This window comes from Rhinolophus hipposideros (genome assembly GCF_964194185.1).
Source record: "Rhinolophus hipposideros genome assembly, chromosome: X".
Taxonomy (NCBI): Eukaryota; Metazoa; Chordata; class Mammalia; order Chiroptera; family Rhinolophidae; genus Rhinolophus; species Rhinolophus hipposideros.
This window is the reverse complement of record NC_138046.1, coordinates 89,280,786-89,293,733: the sequence shown is the minus strand read 5'-3', so window position 1 is coordinate 89,293,733 and position 12,948 is coordinate 89,280,786. Positions and strand designations below refer to the sequence as shown.

The following is a 12,948-nucleotide window of genomic DNA, read 5'->3' as shown; positions in this document are numbered from 1 at the left end:
TAGCATATTTAAACCATTTATATTTAATTTTGGTATTACTTGGTTTAAATGTGCCATTTTATTGTTTGTTTTCTATTTGTTCTCTGGGTGTTTTTTTTCCCTCTGATTTATCTTCTGTCTTCCTGTGGATTACTTGAACATTTAAAACACAAATTCCATGTTGATTTTTCTATAGTGGTTTTGAGTGTGTATCTTTGAGTCAATCTTTAGTGGTTGCTCTTGGGTGGGACCCTTTACATACATAACTTATCAGTCTACTGCTCTCTGCATTTTACCACTTCAAGTGAAATACAGAAACTCTTAACACCATTTAGGTTCATTTACCCACCCCCCACCTTTATTATATAATCGTCTTAAATATTTTCTGTACATACATTGAGAACTATTTTAGACAATGTACTATTTGCTTCAACCGTCAAACATTATTTGCAAAACTCAAGAGGAAGATAGTCTATTACGTTTACTTATATTTTTACTCTCTTGTTCTTCCTTTATTCCTGATGTTCCAACTTTCCTTTTGTTCATTTCCGTTCTGTTTGAAGAATTCCTTTACACAATGCGATACATAGATGATGTTTTGTAGAAATGTACGTTTGAAACCTATATAATTTTACTAACCAGTGTTACCCCAATAAATTAATCAATCAATCAATCAATCAGTTTCCCTTTAGCCATTCTTTTAGGGTGAGTCTTCTGGTGACAAATTCTTTCAGTTTTCCTTCATTTGAGAAAGTCTTGGTTTTACCGCCATTCCTGAAGGATCTTTTCACTTGATACAGAATTCTGATTTGATGACACTTTTCTTTTAGCACTTCTGGCCTCCATGGTTTCTACTGAGAAGTCTGCTCTCACTCAGATAGTCGCTCCCCTGTAGGTAATCAGTCATTTCTTTTCCAGTTGCTTTTAAGATTTGTCTTTGTTTTTAGTTTTCCAAAGTTAGATTATGGTGTGCCTGGTATGAATTTCTTTTGTTTTATCCTGTTTGGAGTTTGATCAGCTTCCTGAAGCTAGATTTATATCATATGCAAAGTTTGGGACATTTTCAGCAATTATTTCTTCAACTATGTTTTCAGCTCCACCTTCTTCTATCTCCTTCTCTTCTTGGGACTTCAAATGCTTGAATGTTAAATCTTTTCTTTTCTTTTCTTTTCTTTTTTTTTTTTTACCATAGGTCCCTTAGACTCTTGCCTTTTTTCCTTTAATTCAGTATATATTCTTTCTGCTGATCAGATTGGGTAATTTCTCTTGTTCCCTTATTCTTATTCTAATTCTATTTTTCTGTTGAGCCTATTCCCTGAGTTTATTTCAGTCATTGTGTTATTCCATTTCAAATTTCCCATTTGGTTATTTTTTTATGTCCTCTATATCTTTACTGAAACTTTCTTTTCTTTTTAATTAAAGTTTATTGGGGTGCCAATTGTTAGTAACTTTCAATCTTCTTGTTTCAGAAAAGTGTTAGTAGTTTCTCATTGAAGCATTTTTATGATGGCTGCTTTGAAATCCTTGTCAGATAATTCCAACATGTGTGTTATCTCAGTGTTGGTGTCTGTTGTCGCCTCTCACTCCCGATTCTTAGTGTGATGAGTGACTTTTCCATTGTGTCCTGGCCTTTTTTGGTAGTATGTAATCAGACACTAAGTCTTTTTTTTTTTAATTAAAGTTTATTGGGGTGACAATTGTTAGTAAAGTTACATAGATTTCAGGTGTACAATTCTGTATTACATCATCTATAAATCCCATTGTGTGTTCACCACCCAGAGTCAGTTCTCCTTCCATCACCATATATTTGATCCCCCTTACCCTCATCTACCACCCCCTCCCCCCTTACCCTCTGGTAACCACTAAAGAGACACTAAGTCTTATTTAAATCTGTTTTATCGGGCCTCTGTAATAAATGGGCCAGTGGGGAAGAGGGGCTCTGACTCCTCACCACCAGTTGCAGAATTCCTAGCCTCCCCATCCTAGTTCTGTTATCTTGCTAGGAAGATAGTTCTATCATCTGTCTGGGAAGGGGCAGGAGTTACTCATTACTCTCCTTAGTACTTGGTGGGGGGTGGAAATCCCTACCTCGCTTGCCTCCCTGATATCAGGAGGAGTGGTGGTGGTAAAGGGTACCTCATTACTGATGGGCTATCATCTGGGCTGTCTACCTAATCCCTGCTGATACCACACGGAGGAGTGGGGGGCACCTTGTTATTACTGGATGGGAGTGGACATCAAGGCCTGTCAGACGATGTCCATTGACACCACAATAATCTCCCTAAAGACAACAACAACAAAACCATTTTAAACATCTTTCTTGAAATATGATTCTCACCCCAGGCAATTTATCCATTTAAAGTGTATAATTCATTGGGTTTTAGTATATTCAGAGAACTGTTTAACCATTACCACAATCTAAATGGAGAACATTTTTTCATCACCCCAGAAAGAAACTCCCTACCCATTAGCAGTTACTCCCCAATTCCCCTACTCCCAGCCCCTGCCAACTACTAATCTAATTTCTATCTCTATGGATTTGCCTGGTGTGGACATTTCATGGAAATGGAATCATGCAGTATATAGCCTTTCGTGTCTGGCTTCTTTCACTTAACATAACATTTTTGAGGTTCATTCATGTTTTAGAGTGTCTCAGTACTTCATCTTTTTATGACCAAATGATATTCTATTGTATGGATAGATCACATTTCGTTTATCCATTAGTTGATGGACAATTGGATTGTCTCCATTTTTGTAGTATTATGAGTAATGCTGCTGTGAACAAGTTTTTATGTAGACATGTGTTCAGTTGTCTTGAGTATCACCTAGGAGTGGAATATAGTAAAGGAGTCATATGGTAACTCTCTTTAACCATTTGAGGAAATGCCAAATTTTTTTTAAAGGGGCTTCATCAGTTTCCACTCCCACCAGCAGCAATGTATGACGGTGTAAAATTTGTTGTTGCTGTGGGTACCAGAGACTTCAAATTCTTCTAGTGGCCTTGTTTTGGTTTCCTCTCTTTGTGCTTGTCCTGAGAGAGAGTCTTTCCTTTGCAGCTCTCCCAGCTGTAAGCCACTGTTATTACCACCGGGGGCTTTAGCGTGGTGGTAGGGCATGGGGGCGGGGCAGTGTTCTCTCACCTTCTGATACCATCTCAGTCTTTGGAGTGCATAGTGGTCCTACATCTGTGATGCGGTGAGGTGGGGGAGGCGGACTTAAAGGGTAGAGCTTTTTGGCCCCTGCCCCCTATTCCGCTATCTGCCCGCAGCAAGTATACACTGGTATTCTCAATCTGTATCCTTGAGGTTCTCCCGCCTGTGGATCAAGGCTTTTGTCCCCCTTAGATAACACAGGGAGGCTGAGGCCAGATGCTTTTCCTTTCTCCCAGCACAAGTGACATTATATCAGTGCCCTCACTTGATAGCCTTCCCCTGGAGATGAAGCCTTTTGTTCAGTAAGGGAGTCAGGACACTGAGCTCCAGGGACCCAGACAGCACCACTGGGGGAGCTTTTCTCCAGCTTTCCCCCCATCTTCCATAAGAGAGCCACGTTGTTGTCCTGGAGAAAAAGCTTATGAGAGGGTAGGAATCCTGTGTGACAGCAATCCCCAGGAACTTCGTACTCTCGCAGCAGTCCCCACGTGGCCCCAGCAATTCATCAGAATTTGTAGTGTAGTATTGGTATTGTGGCTTCTGCGCCAGGTGAGCAAATGCTCCTGTCCAGTGTCTCCCCGCATTCATTCCTGTCCCTCTTTGAGTTGGCCATTTGTCCTGTGACTCATTGCTCTAACGGATTCACACAAAAATCGTTAATTTGCTGCCTGTCCTGCCTTTTTCCTTCTTATAAGGATGGGAGTTTCTTCTTTCTGACCCTCTAAAGGTCCAAGATGAAACCTTATGTTTTTACAGGGAGTTTAGTCATTGAAACGCAATATAAATGATCATTTTTTCTGGGGCTTAATTAGCTGCCTTAATCAATTGTTTTTTTGTGGGGTTTTTTTTTTTTGATGTTTAGTGCTTTGGTGAGATTCCTGAACCTGCCTCCCCCCTGATTTATCCTTTAAAGAAGAGTTTCCTAGGGGTGTGTGACTCTCACGTAGGGTTCAGGGGCTTTCGTACCTATCTTAAAGGATTGACTGCATATCATCTGTGACTCATGTATTACGTCCAAGATTTTCACAGCACCAGAGTGAACGCTCATATATTTTAACTCAGCAGAGAACACTGCAATACCCTCACATAGAGCCTGTTTACATCACTTTATCTGTATTTTTTGACAAGCTTGATTATTTGATTTTCTGGCCCACAGCAGATAAAAGGCACTAAGCTTGCAAATGCACACTTATTGCACAAAAAAGGACATTGAGGGATGGGAGAAAAACTTGCAAAGCAAACCTCAGATGTCATCTCTTGTATGAAAATTGCCCAGATCTCCATGTCAGACTCAGTTGCTCCCCCTCCTCCATGATCAGGATGCATACACCTCTGTTATTTACGGGGCAAGGGGAGTAATCAAACCTACCACGCAGCCCCAAAGTACATTGCTTTATGGCAATTGATGTTCCAGTGAATGGCAGCCGGTAGCCATCAAAAATGTCCCATTTTTTATAAGAAACTTGAGAATAATTTTAAACTATTTGAAAAATATTTCCATGTAAAATATTTACATGATTTTTAAAGCTTTAAACTTAGAAATTGAATCAGCTTTGCTTCATTGGAAAAAAAATCAATGTGGGAAACAATGTCTTGACAATAGTGGGTACCTTTGTTATCATATAAGAATAAGCTTGTATTCTGTGCTAGGTTTTCACTGTTTTAAGTGGTTGATTCTTGTAGATAACCTGAAAATCTTTTCTTGCCTTAAGATTGTATAATTCTAAGAAAATTGCTTACGGTTAACTCTATTTAAATATAGTTACCATGTTGCAGTTTGGGTTTTTTTGTGCTTGCAGGGTGACACATCTGTTTGTGGTCAGTTATGTATAGTTTCAGATTTAAGTGACTGTGAATCAAAACTGATCAATCTCTAGTTGCTTCATTCACACGAACCAGACAGTGTTCCCCTTTGTGTCAGACAGGAAGTAAATGTTTGGCTTTTCCTCTAAAAAATGTCGCATAAATGTTCAGACTAGCTTTAAGAAACTGTGCACTGAGAGATGTTAATGAGAGCAGTAAAAGCCAGAGCTGTCCGTGAAGGGCATTTTCATTTTGTGGCGCTGGCAGGTTAAGCATTGATATTCTAATTGAATTCCTAGTGAGGCCTCCTTTGTTTCTGTGAGCATCTGAGAGGCCAAGAGGAGCATGCACTGTTGGACTTGGCATAGATTCTGGGCTGTATGTTAGCCTGTGAATCCCCTCTTTGACCATAAATGAGCAGATATCTGGTAAGTACAAAGACTTTTTGTTTCAGGAACTTTTGGGGCAACTACCAGTGCATATAAAATAGGCACACAATTAAGAACTTGTAAAACTTCTCAACTTCATTACCTAGGTCAGTGTCAATATCCAGATCCTTCATTCATAATCTTTAATTTTGCAATAAATTGCCGTGTTTTATTTCGTGAAGTTTCTGCATTAACTCGTGGCCTCTAGAATGTTGGTTACAGGTCTTGATGGGGCTCTTGCTTGGGAACCCTGTGTTTGGGAGCCAAACCATGCACGTTTTAGTTGAGCCAGAAACATCTCCTTTACCCCATCAGATTACTTTCTGGACTAGATAGAACTCAGCCATATTCTTCTTCTTTTAGAAGTAAAGCTGAGACTATGGTGGTAATAAAATAACTGCAGCTGGAATTTATTTAGCAATGACTATGAGCCCAGTACCATGCTAAGTAAGCCCTTAATGTAAATTCACCCATTTAATCCTTAACAAACCCTCTGAGGTAAGTGTGACTATTATCCCCATTTTACAGATGAGTAAACTGAGACACAGAATTTAGATAACTTGCCCCAAACTATTAAGTGGTAAAACCAGTAGAACAATCCAGGCTGTCTGTCCCTAGACCCATTTTACTTTCTTCATAGAGTTTTAATTTCATATTTAGCTATATTAAAACATTTGCCAGTGATGTTCTCCTATAATGGGTAAAATATTTAAATGCTCTGGATATTAGAATATGACACGGGGAAAAGTAGTAAATAAAAGTCAAAAAATATGAAAAAAAAATTGCCTGCTTCAGACATTGAACCATGAAGCAAAATACATTCAGAGAGACCCAGCTTTTGTCTCTCTCTTCTCCCTATTTTCCTCCCTCTCCAGAGTTAACCTTTTTTTAAATTTTAGATTTATCCTTTTATTGTTTCTTTATGAAAACATAGACAAATATGTGTGTGTGTGTTTGACACTGTATGTGTATAAAACTCACACCTCTACCCAGGATACACTATAGCTATTTTATTTGCCTGTATTCATTTTAAAAACAAACAAACAAACAAGTCTTATCAGAAGAAGATTCATGAGACCAGTCTGGTAATATATTTCATATCACTTTGCAGATATGTGCCTGAGTACTGAACTTACATTTCTATCCCCTCTTTAACATTTTATGTTCTGCCTCATGCTTGAGATGTTTGACTTCTATAGCAAGATAAGGCAGACTCTTGTACCCTACTTTGAGTTAAAATGCTTCTCCGGAAACTTTGTATCTGATGCTATTTAATCTGGCTAGCTTATAAAATTGAAGTCAGGCTTATCACATAAGTCTGCTTTTTTTCTCTCTCTCTAAAGGTAGACAGGAAAATTACAGTAGTCATTGGGTTTAGACATTTGCTTAAGAAAACTAGGTGTGAGTTGACTGGTGTTCCTGCAGTGCAAGGTTTCCCAGACTTCACAGAGTGCCTGTTCCTGAAGATTATGTATTTCTTTCTTTTTCTTTTTTTTTTAATTGGGGAACATTGGGGAACAGTGTGTTTCTCCAGGGCTCATCAGCTCCAAGTCAAGTCGTCGTCCTTCAGTCTAGTTGTGGAGGGCGCAGCTCAACTCCAAGTCCAGTCACCATTTTCAATCTTTAGTTGCAGGGGGCGCAGCCCACCGTCCCATGTGGGAATTGAACCGGCAACCTTGTTGTTGAGAGCTCGCGCTCTAACCAACTGAGCCATCCGGCCGCCCAAGATTTGGTATTTCCGAAGCCATGGGCAAAGGCCAGATTTCACTGGCCTCTGCTTTTATATCTCTTTGTCTAAAGTCTTCAAGTTACTCTTCTGTTTGGTGAATATGTGTATTAGTTTTGTGTGTGTGTGTGTGTGTGTGTGTGTGTATTAGTTTTCTAGGGCTGCTGTAACAAATTACCACAAACTGGGTGGCTTAAAACAACAGGAATTTATTTTCTCACAGTTCTGGAGGCCGAAAGTTCAAAATTGCCCAGGCTGCACTCCCTCGAGCAATTTTAGGGGGGATTCCATTTTTTGCCTCTTTCAGGTACTGGTGACTGTCAACACTTACTGACTTGTATATCAATGAGTCATTCCAGTCTCTGCCTCCTCTGCTTCTTCCTCTAATCTCCTTCAGCCTTTCTCTTGTAAAGACACTTGCCATTGGATTTAGGCCCACCGGGATATTCCAGGATGATCTCTTCATCTCTGATTTTTAAAATTATTTACATCCACAAAGATCCCTTTTCCAAATAAGGTTAATATTCACAGGTTCCAGAAATTAGGATCTGGACATATCTGTTTTGGATGCCACCATTCAGCCCACTACAGTGTGTTTCCAGGTCACTTACTTAGGAAACTATACGAACAGATTTTCATAAGCAGTTATATCAAGTATGAACTCACGGCATATGCTGTATGATTAGATGATGTGGCCTTATTAAGCCCAAAGTGTACTTTTGCGGTTAAATGATTTATATTGTGAAGTGTATCACATGGAAAATAATGAAATATTTTAAGAAGTTGAAAAATATTAGGTTGGTGCAAAAGTGATTGCGGTTTTTGCAATTCTTAACCTTTTAAACCACAATTACTTTTGCACCAACCTAATACTTGCCTCTAGTATTCTTTATGGATCTACGGTAGGATTCCCACACCACTGTCTTCCCCAAAGACAGCAGTTTAGCACAATTGTAAATTGCTACCGCCACTTCACCACTGGCTCATCAAAGACATGCTAATAATTTATTGAAATGGATCTGAGTGTTCAGGAAAACGGTGATTCCATTTCTCCTACTTGCCACCCGGAACACTGAGCTCTGTCCAAAACATATTCAACGGATATGTCTGATTGTTTCTTACCCCCTTATACAAAGCATTATGTAATAAACCAGTTTTTGTTTCCTGCTAGACGTAGCTTTCTCCCTCCACAGCACCCAATTAACTTTAATAGGCTAGGATTCTTGGTAGGAAAGTCATTTTGTTGCCACCTGGCCACCAGCATGTTTAAGGTTGGTTTCCTTCCCTACCTTTGCTCAGGTCATGTTATTAATTCGAAATTTTCCCTAAGTGAAACCAATAGGCATTTGCAGAATTGTCTCTGGAAAGGAGCAAATGGAATGAGTCATTATTCATTTAAACGGCATCATTTGATTATGTGGTTGTTCAATCTGAAATGTCATCAGTTTAAACAGAACTGCACCAACTGAGAAGTAATTGCTTCATTGGATAATTCTCTGCCTCTACACATAATTTGGGCAGTGTTTCTCCTCAGAGAACCTTTATTAGCATTAAAGGCTAAAACGTTTGCTTGATAGCAGCTCTTCCTTTGATCTTCCTGAAATGTGGACACATGTATCTTCAGCTTGCAAGTGGTTTTGAATTTTTTTTCAGAATTAGAAATTAGTAGGTGAGATATAGACCAGCGTATGAGTGTTTTTGTGTGGAAGTGTATTCCCTCATTGCTTAAGACACTAACTGGGACTTAATCACTGAAATCATTGCCAGCACTCATGGCATACTTAAAAAAAGCACGGCATGTTTTTTTTCCCCTGTTGTTTAAAAGGCAGAATCACAAAGCTTAGGCTGCCACAGCCATTGAAATCACATTTCTAGGCTGGTGAGCACATTTCTGGGCCCCTTAGTCATCCAGAGGCCCTTTCAACCAGAGGATAATAGTACATCACACTTTGGATGGATCCCCATTCCCATATTGTCAATACCTAATTGTGCTGAGAGTGCAGAAAATGAACTATGGAGAATCTCTTCATTTCCACAAGTCCAGGTTGTAATTGTACCCATATCATCATTCCCTCCCTCTGGCCTCTGGACTTTCCACACAGCCTGGGCTCCCTGGCCAGGGGTAGGGTTATGGCTCGCACTGGAGCCTCGTGGCTGCCGCCGCAGACATATCAGTCCTGTCCTCTTCACCCGTGAGGAGTTCACTGAAAGCAATAAAAATGAATAAAGCAGATAGCAAAAGTTTACAAAAAAGAAAATGAAAATAAAGAAAGAAAGAAAAAAGAAAATGAGACTAAGGACATTTTTAAAAGATGTAAGTACAAAGATAACTAGAATAAAACTGCAAACCTTCTTAAATATAAAAAAATTACAATTAAAAGCAAAGAAATCTGATAAAGAAAGAAAAGAAGCATAGGAAATATAATATACATAATTATAAAATGTGAGAGTTGAGACCAAATAGATGAGTCATGCCTAATAAATATGAATGGGCTTAACATCTGTTAAAAATATTTTTGGCTTACAAAACAAGACCCAATTATATGCTATATATAAGAGCGTACCTAAAACATCTATTCAGAAAGGATAAAAAAAAAGAGATGGACAAAGGTATACCAGGAAAATGGAAACAAAAATAGCAGGAGTAGTGATATGAATATCATACAAAGTAGAAACCAAACCCTCAAAACAGGAAAGGACACTTTAATGCTAAAAGCTACAGTTCACCAGGAAGGTACAATACTCGTGAATCATTATACATTGAATAACACAGCAACCACTTCATGGAGCAGAGACTATAGGAGATGCAAGGAGACATACACAGAAACACACTAATCATAGGAGATTTTCAAACACCCCTCTCCATATCAGACAGATTAAGTGACCAAAAAAATAAGGGGATAGAAGGTCTAAACAACATAAGCAATAAGTTACATCTTGATGAATGTATATCAAATTCTACAGCTTGATTTTAGAGGTACTAGAGACTACACCTGCTCAAGTATCTATGGTACATGCACAAAATATGATCAGGTATATTAAGTCACAAAGGAAGCATCAATCATTTCCATTAAGTACAAATATTATAAACAACACTGACCACAATGCAGTAAAATCAGAAATGAACAAAAACAGAAAGGTCCTACCCTATGGAAATTTTAAAATATATTTAACAACTCTTGGGTGAAAAGGGGAAATTCAAATTGAAATTATAGGTTTGGTTTTTTTTAAGATAATGAAAACATTCCAGCTCAGATGCTTGCTCCATATCTTAAGTTATATGATGAGAAAAAGAAGGCAAGCATTGTTCTACCTATTCCTGATAAGCTTTTCTACAAAAAATTTACTTCTCAATGTTTCTAATGTTTAATTACAGTATACTAAAAATAGTACAGTAGCTCTATTTTTTCGTTTATGTATTTATGGCCAACAGTAAAAGACTTTAATATTTTGGCAAAAATGTTTAAAGGTATACAAAATCATAATTTTCCCATTAATTGTTAAGATCACTTTTCATAGTTATAATGTGCACTGTCATTTTTATGGCCCCACACTGCTCTGTAAAGTGGGACTGCCTATACTTTGCAAGCCTCTGTACAAATAAATTTGAAAACCTGGATAAGATAGATAACTTCCTATGGAAATACAGATTACCAAAATTGACCCCATTAGAGGCAGAAAGCTTAAAGAAATAAATTTCTAAAAAAGAAGTAGAGAAAATTATTAAGGAACTGCCTTCCCCCAAAAGAACCAAATGCAGATGGTTTCAAAGGGACCATGATTCTCAGATTATTCTAGAGCATTGTAACAGAAGGAAAATGTCCTAAATTGTTTTATGAAACATGCATAACACTGATACCTAAACCTTAAAGATAAAAAACAAAATAAAAAGAAAGAAAACTGCAGATAAATATCACTGATGGATATAATACGAAAACATTAATGAACTATTAGAAAATGATACTATTCTTCCCTAAGAAAAGATGAAATAGTGCCATTTGCGACAACCTGGATGGATTTTGAGATTATTCTGCTAAGTGAAATAAATCACACAGAAAAGGTCGAGAACCATATGATTTCACTGATATGTGGGTTATAAAGCTGAAAGGAACAAGACAAACAAATGAAGAAACAAAAACTCATAGACACAGACAATAGTTTAGTGGCTACCAGAGGGTAAGGGGGGAGGGGGATAGTCGATGAGGGTAAAGGGGATCAAATATATGGTGATGGAAGGAGAACTGACCCTGGATGGTGAACACACAATGCGATATATAGGTGATGTATTACAGAATTGTACACCTGAAACCTATGTGACTTTACTAACCATTGTCACCCCAATAAGCTTTAATTAAAAAAAGAAACAATACAATACCATATTAAGAAAATAATATATGACCAAATGACATTCATTCTGGAAATGCAAGTTTGTCTCAGTTTTAAGAAATCCAATATTATCATACAACATATTAACATATCTAAGGAAAATTATATACTTATTTACATATACACTGAAGAAGTCTTTAACGAAATTCAATACCCGGGCATTATAAAACATTCAAGAAAATAGGAACTACAAGATAGTTTATTAACATTATAAAGTGTATATACCATGATCCTCAACCTAGTATTTTATTTAACGGGGAAACACTAGAGACATTTCTAGTAATTTCAGGAAAATCACAGATATGCCCACTATCCCCATTACTATTCCAAATATTAGTAAAGGTATTAGCCAATGCAATTAAAGAAGAGAAATCAATTAGAGACATAAGACTAGGTAAAGAAGATGCAAAACCCTCTCTTTTTGTAGATGATATGATAGTTTACCTGGAAAACCATAGAAAAATTAATGATAAAATTACAGCAATTAAAGAATTCAAAAACAGTTCAATATGGTAGCAGGATATGAAGTTCACAAATAAAACGAGTAGCTTTTGTAACCAGGTGGAAGATATAAACATGCCCGGGACATGTTGTAATATTGGAAATTAAGGAAATACTCCAAAAAGTATGGGACGCATTAAAAGAGCACAGGCACCAGCCAGCCTGAAAGCGTGCCAAAGGTGGGACAATTCCATGAACAAAATAAACAGTAATACTGAATTATAATCAAAGGAATAAAATAGATATCCACAAGTCTAGAATGATATTAATAAACAGATAAATATCGTGTATCCCCGAAAATAAGACCTAGTCGGACAATCAACTCTACTGCGTCTTTTGGAGCAAAAATTAATATATATTATACAAGACCCGGTGTTACATTATGTTATATTATATCATATTGTACCCAGTCTTACAGTAAAATAAGACTGTGTCTTAAAATAAGACTGTGTCATACTAGTTTTTGCTCCAAAGGACACATTAGAGTTGATTGTCTGGCTAGGTCTTATTTTCGGGGAAACACGGTAGGGGAGAAAGGACACGTCTTTCTTAGAAAAGAATTTGAATTAATAAATGTAGGACTGAGGGAAATAGAAAATCACCATTAGAACACCACAGAAATAATTGTTGCAGGAAAGCTATCTACCAGTGGATACTAAAATTAGTTCGTGACCGTTTGAGGAGAAACAGGATGTTTTTATAATCTCAAAGTAGCTCCTCTAAGATATTTATTAATTACAAAGGGAAATATAGTAACCTAACAGTGAAGAAAACAAGCAAGACACTACCTTAACCAAGTGATCAAGTTTAACATCACTATTAATAAGACTGGCATTGCATATCCCTGATATAATGAAACGAGAAGGGCACAGCATCATTTCTGTGGTGTTCTTGCCAAAAAATGAATAACCTCAGTCTAATCATAAGAAAACATCACAGAAACCCAAATTCTATCAAATATATGAACTAGTAC

General features: G+C 37.5%; 1 protein-coding gene across 5 annotated transcripts in view; it reads left to right on the top strand.

The window, feature by feature from the left end:
* The window catches only part of JADE3 (jade family PHD finger 3), a 143,991-nt gene that overhangs the window by 82,012 nt on the left and 49,031 nt on the right, over positions 1-12,948 (top strand). The gene's annotated exons all lie outside the window — the stretch shown is intronic.